General features: G+C 37.8%; 2 pseudogenes; one reads left to right on the top strand and one right to left on the bottom strand.

Moving 5' to 3' along the window:
* Positions 1–2557: 2557 nt before the first annotated feature.
* LOC107159604 lies at positions 2558–7532 on the top strand (annotated as a pseudogene).
* Positions 7533–7929: 397 nt separating this feature from the next.
* LOC107159603 lies at positions 7930–9653 on the bottom strand (annotated as a pseudogene).
* Positions 9654–15837: the final 6184 nt, after the last annotated feature.

The raw sequence follows: 15837 nt of genomic DNA, 5'->3' as shown, positions 1-15837 counted from the left end.
CAATCTCCTGGCTTTGAGGGTTTGGGTTGAGAAATCTGCTGAGATATGAATTGGTTTCCCCCTAAATGTGATCTGATTCCTCTCTCTTGCAGCTTTTAAGATTCTATCCTTATTCTGTATGCTAGGCATTTTCATTATAATATGCCTTGGTGTAGATCTGTTGTAATTTTGTACATTTGGTGTCCTGTAAACCTCTTGTATTTGGTTTTCCCATTCATTCTTCATGCTTGGGAAATTTTCTGGTATTATCTCATTGAGGAGATTGTGCATTCTTTGGTTTGAAACTTTGTGCCTTCCTGTATCCCAATAAGTCTTAGATTTCGTCTTTTGATGCTGTCCCAAAATTCTTGGATGTTCTGTTCTTGGTTTCTCACTTTCTGCACTGTGTGATCATCTTTATTTTCCAGATTGTATATTTTGTCTTCATTATCTTATGTTCTTTCTCCCAAGTGATCTAGTCTGTTGGTTATGCTTTCTATTGAGTTTTTTATTTGATTTATTATGTCCTTCATTTCAAAAATTTCTGACTATTTTTTTTCAGGGTCTCTATCTCTCTCCTGAAGTAATCTTTTGCTACCCGTATTTGCTCTCTTATCTCATTGTTGGAGTGATAAATTTTTGCTTGTATTTGCTCATTTAGGTCATTCTTTAATTCACAGAACATTTTAATTATGAACCTTCTGAACTCCTTTTTTGATATTTTATCAACTTTGCTGTTCATAGGTTCTGTTATTATAGTATCCTGGTTTGTTTGGGGCACTTTTCTCTCTTGTTTTTTCATGTTGTCTATGTGTCTTCCATTCTTGCAGTGTGGATCTGAGATATTACAGTTTCTTCCCTATATTCTTGTAGTACCTGTGCAGATTGTCAGTACTGCACCTTGATGTTGGGCTTCCAGACCCTGCTGGTGTCCCTGGATGGATGCTACTGCATCCTAGCTCTGGGACCTGTGTAAGTTGGAGTGGGTGGGTCTGGGCCACTGGGATTGACCTCCCGAGGTAGTCTGCTGATAGGAAGGGGTGGTCCTGCACCAAGGGCTAGGCTTTGGCATTATCTGCTCCACCAGGGGATGCCTACTGAAATCCTGGATCCTGCATGGGCTATTGTCTATTTAGCTAAATTTTGGTTGAAATATTATTTAGTCAAATTTATCAATCTTGAAAATGGCCTCTACATTTTTAAGGCAAATTCCCCTGAGGTTTCTTGTATGATATCTAAAGTATTGACTTTTTAAACAATAAATTATTTTGAAATAAATTTAGGTTTGCAGAAAAGTTGCAAATATGGTACAGAGAGTTCTCACATATTCTTTACCCATACTCTCCTATGTCACACAGTACTGTTTTCAGTACAAAGAATTAACATCTGTGCATCATCATTAGCTAAACTTTCACATTTACTAAATTTTCCCACTAATGCCTTGTTTCTTGTTGTTGTTCCAGGATGCCACTTAAGACACCACATTGCATTTCTTCATCATGTCTCCTTAAATTTCTTCAATCTGACCACTCATTAATTTCTCCTGGGTTGGGGCTGGGGTTGTGGCTTGGTGGCAGAGCACTTGCCTAGCACATGTGAGGCACTGGGTTCAATTCTCAGCATCACATAAATAAATTTTAAAAAAGTATTGTATCCATCTACAATTAAAAATAAAATTTTAAAAATTTCTCCTTGTTGTTTTTAATCTAACCCTTTGAAAAATATTGGTCAGGTTGTTTGCAAAATGTCATTCAAATTATTCTCAAGATAGACTGAGGTTTGCAGAGGAATTTCGATTTTTTGGAAGAATGTCACTGAGATAATATACCATCTTCATCCAATTACATCAGGGGAGCATGATACAAAAAGACATGCTAGGTGTGGTGACCCATGCCTGTAATTCTAATGGCTCAGAAGCTGAAGAAGGAGGTTCTCAAGTTCAAAGCCAGACTCAACAAGCAACTTAGTGAGCAACTTAGTGAGACCCTGTATCTAAATAAAACATAAAAATAGCTGGGGATGAGGCTCAGCAGTTAAGCACCCCCTTGGTTCTATCCGCTTACTGAAATAAAGTAAGTCAATAGATGTGGCCAGCAGCAATGTTGTCATGAAGTTCCAATGGTGATTTTCTATTCCCTGCCTTTCTTCTACATGTGTTTACTATAGAAGACTTGTACAGAAGATTTGTTTTCTCCCTTTTGTTAATTTATTTATTCATCTTGTTGGATATAGAATTGAACTCCAGAAAGATTAAAGGTCAAAAGAAGAAAAATGAGAATACAAAGCCAATCTGTGAATTCAGAAAACATTATAAACACACCAAAATACAAGTTTTAATCAACAACCAAGTCTTACCGGAGACATTAACGGGCATGGTACAATGTATTTGAGGCATACTTTAGTTTTTTGAAACTAAAATATAGTAAATCAATCTAAAAAGATAATAAGCCAATATCTAGAATTGCTAAACATTCTTACACAGGAACTATAAAAACCACAATAATGACAGCAGAGGTAAGAGGTTGCCATTTAAAAAATCCACAAAGGATGCCAGAAAAGGACAAGGAAATCTAAAGATATGCTTAATTTTCTAGTAACCACCTTGGGCCAGCAACTCTGGCAGACCGGAGCCAGGCTGCAGATGTGCAGCGGCGGCGGGAGGTCAAGTCCCGCTCCCGCTCCCCGCAGCAGGGGTAGGCTCTGGCATCTCCTTGGGGCCTGCCGCCCGCGCGCTCTGAGGTGAGTGAGCGGCGGAAGGAGTCCAGCGGTCCGCGCCAGCACCCGTCTGCTCTGCCTGCCAGGGACACTTGAGAGGCGGGGACACTTGAGAGGCGGGGACACGCGGTGGCGCAGCCTTCCGCGGCGGGCCGTGACCTTGGCGAGCCACTTCCCGGGCGCCCAGGTGTCTACGCGGTGCCAGCCCGGCCGAGGGGACCTTGTGGCACCCACCTGCTTCAAGCCGCGCCGGCTGCGGTCTTGGAGTGTGTTGCTGGCTGGAAGTTCCTGGAGGCCTTTGGCTCCTCCAAGCTCTGTGCTCCTGCGCCTATCTGTGTCCCTGTGCCGCCTGCGGCAGGTGCAGGAGCTGGGCGCGCCTTCTCCTTGCCGAAGTCTGGGGGCGGGCAGAACATTTCCACTGCTGGTCCAAGGACACGGGATTTGGAAATCCTGGATGATTACCTTTGTAAGAAGCTGGGAATAATTTCTTTAAATTTCATCTCTTAGTTTTCCATCTTGTTGCATTCTGAGGCAAATGGAGAATCCGTGAACAACTTTAGTAATGAAGAGTTCCACTGCCACTTCCTTAACGAAGGCTTTACTGTCAAAGACATTCTGAACCCAAAAATTAATGAGTGTCTTCTTCAGATGATAAGAGTGCCTTTTATGTTGCAGACCTTGGAGACATTCTAAAGAAATATCTAAGATGGTTAAAAGCTCTTCCTCGTGTCACCCCCTTTCATGCAGTCAAATACAATGATAACAGAGCCATAGGGAAGATCTTACCTGCCATTGGGACAGGATTTGACTGTGCTAGCAAGACTGCACAGTGAGGATTACCTATGCAAATCCTTGTAAACAATCTTCTCAAATTAAATGTGCTGCCAGTATTGGAGCCCAAATGATGACTTTTGACTGTGAAGTCGAGTTGATGAAAGTAGCCAGGGTGCATCTAAAGGCAAAGTTGGTTTTGCAGATCAGCTCTGATGATTCCAAAGCAGTCTGTCACCTCAGTGTTCAATTTGGTGCCACACTCCAAAACCAGCAGACTTCTTTTGGAACTAGCTAAAGAATTAAATATTGGTGTCAGCTTTCACATGAGGAGTGGGTGCGCTGGTCCTGAGATCTTAGTTCAGGCCATCTCTGATGCCCACTGTGTCTTTGACATGGGAGCTGAGGTTGGTTTTAGCGTGTATATGCTTGATATTGGTAGAGGCTTTCCTGGATGTGAGGATGTGAAGCTTAAGTTTGAAGAGATTACCAGTGTGATCATCCGAGCACTGGACAAATACTTTCTGTTGGACTCTGGAGTTAGGATCATAGCTGAGCCAGGCAGTTATTATGTTGCTTCAGCTTTCACTCTTGCAGTTAATCTCATTGCCAAAAATCATGTTAAAGGAACAGATAGGCTCTGATGATGAATATGAGTCAAGTAAATAGACCTTTAAGTATTATGTGAATGATGGAGTATTCACAGATCATTTAATTGCATCCTTTATGATCATGCACGTATAAAAGCCCCTGCTGCAGAAGAGACCTAAACCAGATGAGAAGTATTATTAATCCAGCATATGGGGACTGACATGTGATAGCCTTGAATGGATTATCCAGCACTGTGACCTGCCTGAAATGCATGTGGGCAATTAGATGTTTTTTTGAAAACATGGGCTCATACACTGTTGCTACTGCTTCTACTTTCAATGGATTCAAGAGGCCAACAATCTATTATGTGATGTCAGGACCAACATGACAATGCATGCAGCAAATCTAGAACCATTGCTTCCCACCCGAAGTTCAGGAGCAGGACATCAGCACTCTGCCCGTGCCTTGTGCTCGGGAACTAACAGCATGAAATCTCATTTGGCAGCAGCAGCATGTGCCTCAACTTGTAGCCATATATGCCACTCTGTAGCTGTTAACTGCAAGGTTAGTTTAAGTCAAGGGATCTGGGGGGACCATGTTACTTAATTACTGCTACATTTGAAATGTCTTTGTAAGTGCAGGTTTGGCACAGATGCCAGCAACATGGAAGACTAGAAGGTGGGGTCACACTTATCTGTGTTCCTATGGAAACTATTTGAATATATGTTTTATATGGATTTTTATTCACTTTTCAAACAAGCTATTAAAGAGGGCCCTCTCAGCTTCCAGCAAGCATTTATAGCTTGTACAATGGCAGAATGGGCCAAAAGCTTAATATTTTGACCTGTTTTGAACATATACATCATCTAAGAAAGAAGTTTGGGCAATTATCTGTTTCAGCCACAAACAAATTTAAACAAAATAGAGGGTGTTCAAAGAAAATCCATGTATCAGGTTTTTTTTCCCCTTAGACAACAAAATCAGAATCTCCAAATGTGTTGATAATAATAAAAGAGCTTTAATCAACCTGATAATCAATATGTTCTCATGTTCTGGATAAGTTTCCTCTAAGTCCTTTGTTATAGTTTGGATCTGGAATGTTCCCTTAAGGCTCATTTGTTGAAGACTTCGTCCCAACAAAGCAGTGTTCAGAGAAAGTGGTTGGATCATGATGTCTTTGACATCATTGGCTGATTATTCTACTAATAGATTCACAAATCAATGGCATTATTGGAATGGGTTGGAGACTATAGGGGGGTGGGGTCTAGTTGGAGTAAGTATGGTCCAGGGAACATACACTGGAAGACTGTATCTTGTTCCCAGCAGCTTCATTGCTCTCTGCTTTCTGGTTTCCATAATATGAGCAGTTCTCCTTCGTCACACACTCACCAAAGGCTCAGAAACAATGAAGCCAAGTACCATGGATTAAAACCTCTGAAATTATGAGATAAAATAAAACTTTTCTCCTGTTTTTCAATGTTTTTATTAGTGCCTTACAGTTATACATAACAGTGAGGTTTATTGTGACATGTTCATAAATGAATATGACATAGTTTGTTCTCCTTCAACCCACAGTACTTCCCCCTTCCCTTCCCTCCTTCCTCTTTCTGATCCCCTTCCTAGACTCTACTGGTCTTCTACTTTATTTTTTAATTTATACATTAAAGTTATATATAAAATTGTGATAGATGCATAGATGAACATAGTATATTTTGGTCAACTTTCTTCTCCAGCTCTTCCCCTTTCCCTACCATCACTCCTCCAACCTCTACTGATCCCCTTTTATTTTTGTGAGATCATTAAAAACAAAACAAAACAAAACTTTTTTTTTCTTTCTAACTTCCTCACGTGAGAGAAAACATTTGACCTTTAACTTTCTGAATCTGATTTTCTTCTCTTAGCCTGACATTCTCCAGTTGCATTCATTTACCAGCATATGACAAAGCTTCATTTTTCTTTATGGATGAGTAAAACCAGTGTGTGTGTGTGTGTGTGTGTGTGTGTGTGTGAGTGTGAGTGTACATATACCACATTTCTTTATCCATTCATTTTTTAACAGCTGTTGCGACCCCTTGCCCGCAAGGAAGACGCAACTCAGGAATCTTCTTTCAGCAGTTTATTCAGGCCCTTGATAGTTCTTCTTCTTCCTCCCGGATGCCCCTCCCAGCCTTAATAAAGCATCTCAAGCCCCAATGCAAAGCTGCCACGTGGAGCTTTCTCATAGGGTGGTAAGGGATTGCGTGCCAATTCTCCATATTAGGAGTTGTTTATCACAGGCCACAGTGGAAGCCGGCGCCATCTTCTAATGGCGGCCACGGTCTAATTAGAACGGCTCACCACAAACAGCCACCTAGGCTGGCCATGAGAGAACATCTGTCATCTGTAGAATAAGTATTTACACTCACTCCAATACACATCAATCCATGTGGGATTGTAGAACATTCATTCTTGAACTATTTGGATCCTCCTGTGAGAGGGGCACCTAATGTAAGCCTCCCACTGGGTCCACCCCGCTTATAGCCTGGGTCTGAATATGGAGTAGGAGTCCAGGGAACCTAGGAAGGGAGTGAGTCAGAGTGTCCTAGTACCAACATTCCCGCTTCTCTGTGCCCTTGGTTAACATTAACATTTTCTACTCCTTCCTAGGCAGGGATCCAGAGGTTTGCCTCCAAGAGTCCAAGACAACTGGGTACCATGAGGAAACTCTGGAGAAAAAATGCTGAGGGAAGAGTAGAAATGGGAAGAGTTGGTCATGTGGAAACTGAGTTCTTAAAGAGAGAAGATGCCAATGGGGTGAGTGGCACTTTTAAAATTTTGTCCTTTTTCTGTGTGTGTATACACACGTGTGCACAAGCACACTACTGGCATGGAATCCAGGGCATTGCACGTCATATCTCACATTAATATCACATGCTGTAAGCATTGGTATGTATTTGTCCCTATAATATGCTGATTTTAATTCTTTTGGCCAAATAACTAGGAGTGGGATATCTGGATTATAGGGTGAATTCATTTGTGCCCATTTGAGAAATCTCCATACACATTTCCATAGTGGTGGTACTAATATGCAGTCCCACCAATAATGTATGTGTACCTTTCTTCCCACACCATTGCCAGCAATTATCATTAACTTAATGATTGCCATTGAGGTGAGATGAAATCTTAGTTTAGTTTTTTTTTTTTTTGGTACTGGGGATTGAACTTGGGGGCACTTGACCACTGAGCCACATCCCCAACCTATTTTGTATTTTATTTAGAGACAGGGTCTTACTGAATTACTTAGCATCTTGCTTTTGCTGAGGCTGCTTTGAACTTGCGATCCTCCTGTCTCAGCCTCCCAAGTCACTGGTTTTACAGGCGTGTGCCACTGCACCCGGCAGCTCTTAGTGTAGTTTGATTTTGCTAAAAATGTTGAACATTTTTTTCCATATGTTTTTTGTTCATTTGTATTTCTTCTTTAGAAAATATCTAATTAGATCTTTTTGCCCATCTTTTAGTGGGTTTTTAAAAAACATTTTAATTATTTATTGGTGTTAAGTGTTTTGAGGGTTTTTTTGTTTGTTTGTTTTTAGGTCTAAATGTTTTTATTTGAAACAAATAGTTGTACTAAGCAAGACAGTACTTTCCCCACTCCAAACTAAAACATCACAATAGCTGCAAAATTCATTAGATAAGCACAACCTTCTCATCATGGTTGGGGTAACCTATTTATAAGCAGTTGTTCTTATGTAAAATATTACCCCAGACTACTAGCATCATACAAAATGGTCTTAATACTGTGTGGGGGCAGTATGTTCTGTAAGTACTGAAAGGTAGAAGAAGCACAAACACAACCCATTGTTTAAAAAAGCTAAATAATTCAAAGTAGAATTTTCAATCCTCACAGCCACCATGCTGTTTGGCTTCTTCCAAAAACTTGTCCAAACCCAAAGGATCTTCTTCCAACTGAACTGGTCTTCTCGGCTTCTCTAAGGTTTGAACCAGAAAACTTGTCAGGAACAAATCTGTTGGTCTTTATTCTGGTTTCTAGGTCATCACCAAACATGTTCTTGTCCAGATTTTTACTGAGCCTATAAATACTCTGGGCCATATCTTTACCACCTCTCCAGGCTTGATCATAAGCATTGTAAATTTCATTCTCTGCACCTAGGAATCCACTGTCCATACCCTTGGATTGGTTGAAAAGCTTTTGGTCATACTGCATTTCATCAGAGTTCCAAGGACTAGGTACACCAAGAGTAATAACTTCACTGATATTTCTATTCTCATTTCTCTGCAGCTTTGACCTCTTATCAGGAGCTGCCCTAAGAATATTCCAGTCATGCAGATTCTCTTATTGTCTATCATGACCGATTTCATCTCTCTCATGTGCCTCACTATCTTCTTTTTCCACATGGGTCTTGATCCTGCTCTCTTCTCTCTGGCTTTTGGGGCCATTTTTTTTAAGTTTCCCTTCATATTTCTCCTTTTTTTTTTTTTTTTGAGCCATCTTTTGCTACTTGTGCATCCATTTCCACAGCTTTATGAACCTTCCGTTCAGCAATGTTGAGCACTTTGGCCAGTTTGGCAAAATTCTCTGTTATGTTTACTGTCCAAAGTCCTCTTCCATCAGCAGGTAGACATTTATCCAATGAAATTTTATAATCCTTTGCATTTTTCCAGTTGGAAGCACAAGGAGGAATCTGCCACTCTTGTTGTTCCTTCACAGTAACCTTTTGACTAGGAGAATGCATGACAGGTGTAGGAAGAATGCAAGACAGGTGTAGGGAATTTTCTTATTATCCTTGAATCTTGAAGGTACCATTGGATCATTCTGCATCTCTATCATTCAAATAACCATCTGTTTAGCTCCAGAGTTGAAAGCTACTCCCTGCTGAGATGGTGTGTAGGGGATGTACTGAGCAGGAGCCAGTTTATCAGCTGCTGGTACTGGCATGGCTGCGGCAAACTTTTTGCTTACTGATTACTCTAAGGCTACCCTTGACTTTTCTGTTATCTCTTTAATAGCTTCTTCAGCAGGTCTTTTCTGGATCATCTATATTCATAACCTCCTTTGGAACCAGGTCAGTGAATTTGCTATAAATGACCTTGTCTTTTGACTGTCATTTTTGAGCAATTGCATCATATTTAATTTTTCCTCAGGATCCACCTGAATGGCCAGTGCATTTGACATTTTTTTTTCCCTTTGGTCTCATATCCAATGGATACTGCATCACATGGATCTCAGGAAAAGATCTTCCATTTCCAAAATTCTCTAACAACTGAGATATCCCTCCTTTTCTGTACCTGTATTGGGGTGGGGATTCTCTTTGGGAGGAGACCAGTGAAGTCTGCCATGACCTTTAAGATCTTGGTTTTTCTTAAGCCTCAAGCTGCCCTTGAGACAGCTGAGTAGGTGCCCATAAAAAGCTGAGCTTTGGGCAGGAGGGAGTGCCCTCTAACCCACCCGATGCTTCAGGGAAAAACACAGGACACTCCAGCAGTGGGCCAAGCCATGGCTCTTGGCCACAAAGACCCTCAGGGAAGACCCCAGCTTCAGTGAGGCCTAGTTCCCACAGCGGGCAGCTGGAAGATGTAGCCATGATTTCAGCCCACATCGTTTGGAGTTCCAGACCAGTTCACCACCTGGGGTGTGTGGACAAAGATAAAGAAAAATGTGGTTACTCAAAGACCCTTCCCCATATGCAGGACCCGAATCCTTTTCAGTTTTTATATACTCTGGATATTAACCCCCAACCAATGTGATTCTGCAATCTGTATACGGGGTAAAAATGGGAGTTCATAACCCACTTGAATCAAATGTATGAAATATGATATGTCAAGAGCTATGTAATGTTTTGAACAACTAATAATAAAAAAAATAAAGAAAATTAAAAAAAGAGTGACTGGCAAAGATTTTCTCCCATTCTGTAGACTCTTTCTTTACACTCTTAATGAATTCCTTTGCTGAGCCATGGTGTGGTCTGCTGCTGGAGTCTCATGTATTCTTCGCTGAAACATCCAGTGGGTTAGAGGGCGCTCCCTTTGCTGTGCAGAAGCTTTTTAATTCAATGACATTGCACATTGATACTTGTTTTTCTCTCTTGAGCTTTAGGAGACTTATTAAGGATATTGAACCCATATTGCATCCTTTGGATGAATCCAACTTATTCATGGTGTACAATCTTTTTAATGTGTTTTTGAACATGGTTTGCTAATGTTTTACTAGTATTTTTGCACTTATGTTCATCAGGGATCTTGGCCTGTACTTTTCTTTCCTTGATGTGTGTTTTTGTGCTTTTGGTATCAGGATGATACTGCCTTCATAATATGAGTTTGAGAGTATTCTTGTTTTTTATTACATATAAGAATATGAAGAGAATTAACATTAGTTATTTAAGAGTCTGATAGAACTCAGATGGACTTTTCTTTGTTCAATGACTTTTAATTGCTGCTTTAATCACATTGTTTGTTATTGGTCTGTTTATATTTTCTATATCTCTTTGGTTCAATTTGAGAAGGACATATGTGTAAATATTTTCTAGATCTTCCAATTTATTGAAAGTAAGTTTTAAAAATAGACCTTAAAGGTCCTCTGAATTTTAGACATGTCTGTGGTGATCTTTCTTTTTTTATCTCTAATTTTGTTGATTGCATCTTCTCTTTCTTTCAGGTAAATTGGCTAGAGGTTTATTAATCTTATTTATCTTTTCAAAGAACCAATTCTTTGGTCCATTGATTCCTTTGTATTTTTTTAATTCCCGATTTCATTGATTTTGGCTCTGATTTTTATTATTTTCTGTCGTCCATTGGTTTTGGAATTAGTTTGTTCCTGTGTTTCTAGGACTTTGACATGTTCATTTGGGATCATCCTGATTTTTTTTGTGTGTGCTGTTATTGTGTATGTGTACATGTGTGTATGTATATAGGCCCTTAATGCTAAATGTTCTCTCTCCTCTTAAAACTGCCTTCATAGTGTCACAGAGATTTTAGTATGTTGTATCTCTATTCTTGTTTGATTCTAGATTTTATTTATTTCTGATCTCGTTTTTCTATGACCCATTCATTTAAAAGATAATCGTTGAATACCCATGTTTTTATGTGGTTTCTATACTTTTTTCCTGCTATTGAGTTCGAATTTCATTTCATTATGACCTGATAAGGTACCAAGGACAACATAAAATTTTTTTTGTTGTTTCTATCAAGACTTGCTTATTGACCTCAAATATGGACTATTTTGGGAAAAATACCACGAGTTCCTGAGGAACAAAAATTTAGCTGTTGTTGGATGAAATATTATATAGACATATTTTGCATTCATTTGATTTATAGTATTGTATAAATCACAATTGTATGCATTGATTTTATGTCTGGATGACCTGTAGGAGGGGTATATTCAAATCACCCAATATCATTATATTGGGGTCTGACTGGGTCTTGAACTAAAGAAGTGTTTGTTTCATGTAATTAAGTGCATCAACATTTGGGGCATAAATACTTCTTATCATTATATCTTCTTTTTTGATCATTCCTATTAATATTTTATAGTGACTTTCCTCATCTCTTCTGATTAATTTTTGCTTAAAATCTATTTTATGAGCTATGAGAGAAACTATTCCTGCTTGTTTTGGGATTTCATTTGAATTGATTATATTTTTTTCATTTTTTACTTTAAGCCTTAAATATATTGGTATTTAATATGAGTATCTTACAAACAGCATATGTTGCTTTTGGTTTTCCAATATATTCTGCCAGTCAGACCATATATATATTCAGAATTATTGTGAGATACCTACTGTTCTGAGATGTTTTGTTTCATAGATTTAATTTATTCATAATTTTTACATATTTAATTTTACATTTCTTTGTATAATATTTATTTGTATAATATTTCTTTGGTTTAGTGATCATGAAATATTTTAATTTATAGTTCCTTCTTTAAGTTGATTTATCATGTATTTTGTCATAGTAACAAAAGCTGACTAATAAATCTTTCAACTTGCTTGGACTTCTGAAGATGCGGAAGGCTAATTAGTTTTCTCCTATTAAATATCCTAATATGTTCATTTTATTATTCTTGTTTTTTCTCTGCCCAAAATTTCTTATACTTTTGTACATATTCTGGGTATTGACCACAGCCTATCAGATGAAGAAAATGAAACAGAATGTGGTGGTTATATAATATATATATTATTATATATATTATATATATATTATATATAATATATATAATATATAATAATTATATTTATATATATTATTATATATAATATATATAATATATAATAATTATATTTATATATATTATTATATATAATATATATAATATATAATAATTATATTTATATATATTATTATATATAATATATATAATATATAATAATTATATTTATATATATTATTATATATAATATATATAATATATAATAATTATATTTATATATTATTATATATATAATATATATAATATATAATAATTATATTTATAATATATATAAATATATAATAATTGGTTATTATAATTAAAGTTATATGACAAATAATTTAAAAGCATTTTAACAGCCAAACACTACCATATATAGGGCCTTGATAATAAAGGTCATCTCACTGAGTGACTCTTTTCAAACAATCTCAGCTTCATTTATTCTACACACTAGCAATATGCCATATGATGGCATTATACTGTGGTATCCTTATATTAATGTTCCACTTTCTCTCCTCTGATATGCTTTTTAATGGCAATCTTGCATTTTTATATTGCACTAAGCCAACAGACTGTATGGTAGCTAATGACATGTGTTTCTGCTGTCAAAACACATTATATGAAATCTTCCAAAATTTGAATGTGAAGTCTTAGTTAGCAAATATTTTGCCATTGCTAAAGTATATGTATGCTCATAAATGAAAAAAGTTATTCTAATATAAAGAATATAAATATGATAATGCAGACAACCCATTAAATGCTCTGGCAATGAGAATCTTTTTAAACCTTCTAGTTACACTTTATGCAGATTTCTAATTCCCAGTCCCTGCCACCACCTCTTGTCTGCTAATGAATCTGTAACAATAATGCTAAGGCCAGATGTAATTCTACATTTGTGATGGCTGAATCTCAGAGAGCAAGTTAAAATATTTTTCCAACTTCCTTGAGTCTTTTCCTGGCATTCAGCTTCAGCTGGGCAGATTTCTCTGGTCACTCTACTGTGCTAACCATCTCACAGTGTGTGAAATGACACCTGCTGAAGATGACTGGTAGTACAGGCAATATGAAGTACATCGAAGAATGTGTTCTCTTTTTTCAAATCATAATCTCTATTCCAAAGAGATTCATTTTAACATTAGAATTAAGTTAGTCTTCTGTCTGGGCTTGTTCTTAACATGTGGTTATTCATCATGCAAGTGACAGTACAGGACTGTTTCACCAAAAACTTAACTATTGATTAAACACCTCTGTCCTGAAGAGAAGCCTTACTTCCTCTATTGATATGTAATGGCAGAAATGGAGTTTCAGATCTAATACTGCTTAAATGGCACATAAATGTTACTTTGCCTGTTAGCTATGACTCTTTTTCAAGAAAAGCAGTTTGCTAATTAAATTCTCATTAATGATTTTGTTAAGAAATAGTTTCCCACTTCTATGTTCTTTATCTTCTTGATGCTCTCTAATTCAAAATTTTTATCTTCTTTTTAACTTTTCATCTTCATCATCCTTCAATGTTTTCATAATAGATCCTACTTCTCCATCCATGGAATTTATATTATTGGTTTTTCTTCTTTCCATCTTTTAAATTCTCTTAATCATTATCTGACCTTGGTAGCACTAAGCACAGAAAGGCATTTTTAGTAGAGAAAAATGGGTACAATACTGTACTAAAAATATAGACAATCATCACTGAGAGTCTCTCAAAACCCTTTCTCTTAACATATACTGTAATTGTGTTGGTTAAATTGGAAGAATTTTGAAAGCCATCAGACCATCAATGCAGATATGTCCATATGAAATTCACAACTCTGCACTATTTGATGGACTCTTCTCTGTCACACTTCAGCAGCATCCTGAATTTCTTCCCTGCTCCATCATCCCAGATCCATGAACCTCTGGTCACCATTCACCATCAGCCAATGAAAAGCACTGATGGGAAGTGCTATGGGCTATGGATAAAGAGACCAGAGTATTCATTCCATGACCTTTCTTGTCTTCCTTGAAGTTTTTCTAAGGCCACTGCTGAGGTGGCAGCAGTTCTTCCATGACAGCCTCAGGCCAAAGCCCAGGAATACATCTTTCCCTGCACCTGATACCTGGAAATGCAACCATCTTTCTGCTGTTGCTGATCCATCAATGGACTCTTTACCACTGCCCACACTTCTGTGAGATATCTCTGCCTCAAAGGCCATTCAGCAACTTCTTTGTGTGTGCCATCTATTACAAGGTGAGGTGATTTTGACTTGAAATTTGAATACCATTCTTTTTCTATGAACCTTGGAAGGACCACAAATAGTCTCTGAGAAAACACTTATCTTTCATCCAATTGTGAACATGGCCCATGAAAGACCATGCCTATTCAGAAAATAGTTCTTCATGGGTCCGTGTACATTCTTTTATAATGTTCAAGTTACATGGAGATAAGATGTTTTCTTTGTTCAGTTAGAGCACCAGCATGAAGGTAAGGCACTGAGCCCTACTATAAGAATGTAAAGGCAAACATTATGTGGGCTAAGCCTCAAGGATGCCTTGTCTATACTCAAGCCAGATGTTTATTCATACATACATGTCATCTACATCAGAGTGCTTCAGAGTGATTGATTCCACTTGTATCTGCAGGCTGCTGTTTCATGGCTCCAAAGAGAGTGGCTATGACCTGCATGGCAGTTAATTCCAAAACTGGTGAGGGTCAATGGATTAGAAAAGACAAACAGACACATGTAGAGAGAAAGCTGAGACCAGCTGGATTATTATATGCTGATGGAGGTATAATGACCCAGAGCTAGCTCAGGACATTTATTAAATAGATTCTAATATCAAAATAGTTTTTTTTGTGTAAAAGTTTCTTCAAAGCATGTAAGATGAAGGACAAAGTTCTGGGTATTCCAATTATAATTATCAACTTGCACTCATAATTCCCAGCAGCTAGTGTCTGAATTCAGGATCAAGACCAATAGTGCCATGGCATGCATGGGACCTCCTTTCAGTAGGGTGTCATCATAGCAACTGGGCAGTCTAGCGATTTTGCACAAGGAGTTCGCAGCACAGTTGCACTCCTGTGGTCTGCCAGTCAGAGACTGTGAATCAAATCACCACTCCTGATAGATAGTTACAATATTGAAATACTTCTATAGTGGTTGATGAAGAGTCCTGAATGATCCATCCCCTATTGCTGGCCTCCCCCTGACTCTCTTCTGTCATGATCTATATTCCATGTTCTCCTTTCAGCTATAGCCTTCTGGGTCAACTCTAGCCCTACAGATGGGGTCCATTCCCACCTGCAGTCTATGCCATTCTTTGGTTAAGTTTCTGAATATCATTCTTGGAGATCCTGTTTTTATTTAAATTTTTGACATTTTGGAGTTCATCAGAATTTGGACATTATAATTTAGGTTTTTGGAACTAACACACTAAATATTATTTATTTTGACTACTAATGTTTTTTTTTATTTTTAATTTTTTATTGTGGGTTGTTCAAAACATTACAAATTTCTTGACATATCATATTCCACACTTTGATTCAAGTGGGTTATGAACTCCCACCTTCACCCCATACACAGATTGCAGAATCACATCAGTTACACATCCATTGATTTACA

This window comes from Marmota marmota, unplaced genomic scaffold (assembly GCF_001458135.2).
Source record: "Marmota marmota marmota unplaced genomic scaffold, marMar, whole genome shotgun sequence".
Classification (NCBI taxonomy): Eukaryota; Metazoa; Chordata; class Mammalia; order Rodentia; family Sciuridae; genus Marmota; species Marmota marmota.
Note: the sequence above shows the minus strand (reverse complement) of the source record. Positions and strands in the feature narration are given on the sequence as shown.